This window comes from Calidris pugnax, unplaced genomic scaffold (assembly GCF_001431845.1).
Source record: "Calidris pugnax isolate Ruff unplaced genomic scaffold, ASM143184v1 scaffold182, whole genome shotgun sequence".
Classification (NCBI taxonomy): domain Eukaryota; kingdom Metazoa; phylum Chordata; class Aves; order Charadriiformes; family Scolopacidae; genus Calidris; species Calidris pugnax.
Genome location: NW_015090968.1, coordinates 1,906,389 through 1,909,688, shown reverse-complemented (window position 1 = coordinate 1,909,688; position 3,300 = coordinate 1,906,389).

The window sequence follows — 3,300 nt, the reverse complement described above, 5'->3', positions numbered from 1 at the left end:
TTCCCCCCCCCCCCCGTGTTGTTGTATCTCAGGTCTTTTCAGACTGAAGTATAGAGGGACATACACATCAAGCAAAGAAACAGTAAAAATCTCAAGTAGAGTAATTTTGATAAAACACACTCTTTATTCAGAGGCGATTTTGTAGCACCTTGGCAGGACTTGTAAACCCCAGGCTGTAGTGTGTAAAGTGTGATTTGCTGCTTCATTGCATGCTCTGAACGATGCTGGGAATGTTTGGGTGCCATTTGGGGTCCCAAACCTTGCAAATAGGGAATGACATCACGTGAGGTGAAGTTTTGTAAGTGTTTTCCCGCTACTTAGTGTTGTGCCTAGTTTTCCTGTGCGTCTTGGGTGTGTTCTTGACTCTTATTCCTCAGCCCTTTTCTGGGTGGGCAATTAAATGAGAAGTTTTCGAAAAAGGCAAAAATAAACAAGACGCCTTCAACTTTGTATTTAGAAAAGAGCAACCAGAGTTTTTCACTGCTTCATTCCGTTACCAGCCTTACCTGTGGTAACCATATCTTTCTGCTGCTGTACATTAAGTTCTCTTTTTCTTGGCAAGGTGCCTGGGTTGGTTTTTTTTGTGTGTGTGTGGTTCTGGCTTTTTTTCTTTTTTTCTTTTTCTTCCCTAAAGCTGCTTCTCAAAACGATACTGGTTCCCTTCACAAGAAAACAACCTCCCATAGGAATTATGTCAGATTTTTTTGACATAATTTTATTAAAATTGCATTATATATTTATGTCTTAATACAATGCAAAGACAAGAATCTTAAATAAGTCTTCAAGCAAAATTATATTAGCGTGGTTTAATTTACCTCTTCCCTTAAGGGTAGATGCTTACTTTTTAAGCACGAACAGCTCTGTCATACACTATTAAAAGATTAACTTTTTACTCCACCAGGTTCTGTATGCGTCTAACGCTGTGTGGGAATCAAAGATGTTGCAACAGAAGAAGCTTTTAGGCCCTTGATTAAATTTATTGGAGGGTGGTGGTGTGGCTATGTTATACTGATTATCCACAGTCTCCCCTCTGCACCCCAACATCCACCCCCCTGCAGATGACGTGACTTGTGGCTGAACAATCTTCCTTCTCTTTCAGACCTGGGAAAGTCCTTGTGTGCTTTAAAGCTGTCTGATTTATTTTTTTTTCCAGCTATGTGAGATGTTTATTATAATAGAGTTCCCTTACCTACCATGCTGTTCTCCCCCTTCCCACCCTCCTCCAGGCTGCTTCTGCTGTTGATTTCAGGTATGTGGTTTGCATTAAACCTGAGCTGTTAACAGCTTAAGCGTCCTTCCCCCCACCCTAAAACTCAAGGCTTTGCTGTGGTGGCCATGGTGCTACCAGTTCATTTCATCCTGGAAAGTGAAACTGATGATTGCTCAGCCCCTCTGAGAGCAGAGCTGCTGTGTAGGCCTGTGGCCCTCCAAGGGATGAGGTCTCCTCCTTGGTCACCTCGTTCTTGACCACAACCCCTTCACATCATACCATCTCTGGTCCTTCATGTTGCCTTCCATGGACTGATTCAGGTCACTGAACCCATCCTGGGGAAACTCCACAGCTCTGAACGGAAGCTTGTGGTCTGATCTATCTGCTAATGTGATGGCTTCTTCAGTCGGAAGTGGATTGTCTTCACAACTCTGTAGTTTTTGATGCATGACAAGTTGGTAGGCTTGGTTGGACCAGTGAAGCTACTGAAGCTTTTTTTTTTTTCCTTAAGTTCCAATTTTCAAATGTTCACATCTGTTAAGAAAATACCATCCTCTCAGAAGTTCTCTGAAAGCTTCTTTGCTATTGGAGAGACTTTGAGGATAAAGACCAGGCTGTTAAGAAGCTGTACATCTTCCAGACTTCCACCCTTTATAGGAGTTTTCACGGGGTTTGAGCTTTCTTAGAAAATCTTGACTAATTTGTCTCTCTTTGTAATTTTCAAAATAATGTATTGGTTTATTGTTTTTTCTTAAATAGTCCAGTATGTCAGCTTCAATATACAAGAGAAAATGGTAAATAATCCCTGAAGAATGACTGTGATTTACTAACATCAGTCTTTTGCAAGCTATTAAAGAGCATGGCAACCATAAAATTGGTAAATATAAACCTGTGAAATGTGGCTTTATTAGGAAGCCACCATAAAAATAGCCTGTAATACAGTTCAAGGTGTGAGGTTATTGATTGATTTCAAAGAATTTTGCGTCAACACATGTTTGAGTTGCTTTCCAAGAGAAGATGTAGCATTATCCTTCTCTAAGTAGATTTTTAATAAATGCTGGTTAAATCATTTATATTTGGGAAGTTTTGAGTAATGATTAGGTTAAATATTTTGAAAATGGATTAAGATGAACCACTTGCTGACGCTAAGAAAAGTATCCTGAACTTGATCCTTTGCGGTTTGCCTGAAACAGAATAGTTTCTGATATTTTATTATTACTGTATTATGGGAATACAGAGTTTGATAGCAGCAGGCATGTATATGAGATCCTTTTGCTTTTTTATTAAAAAACAAAACTGTTTGTATTGGAACCAGAACTGTTTTTTCAGATACTAGTTCTTGCTGATAATTTGAAGGGACAAAAAAAAATCTTTTTCATTTTTTATATGATAGTATTTTCGTACATTTCCCAGTTAATACTTGTGGTTTGCTTTTTGGGGGAGGCAAAAATGTTGTTTGTTTGGGTTTTTTTTGATAGGTTTCTTTATTTTTTTGGGGAGCGTGCCAATTGCATTATTGAAGTTGTCCCGTCTGTCTCACTGGAAGACCTGACTAATTGCTGAGGTTGAGGGTTGGTTTTTTTATGTCTTGGATTCAGACTTGAATGCAGGGGAGAGTAGGCTGGGAAAACAAACTTACTTTGTCTTACTTGACTTGACATTGGCTTTGTGAGCCAGGCTGTTCTTCCAGGGCAGTGCATTAAGTCATGGGTTTACAGCGTGTGCTGTTAATTACTCAGCACAGGGAACAGCACAACTGCGCAGTGGCTGAAGACCAAAATACAGTTCTCGACTATTACAGATTTAATCAGTCTCTTATACAGGCCATCATGCTTTCTCTTCCTACTGTTATTTGTTGGTTTTTTGGTTGTGTCTTTTTTTTCTTCCTGTTGTGCACAGCAGAATTAAATTACTATTTTAGATTTATACTAAGTGTGCATACAAATTGCTGTCGTAGGACTACATAGAGTAGAAGAAGATTTTTTTTTCAAACAAATGTGGATATTACCTTTATTCTTATATTACTTAAATATTTTAGTTTGTGGATAATAAGCTCCATGTGTATGCTTACATATACTAGAAAGAAAAAC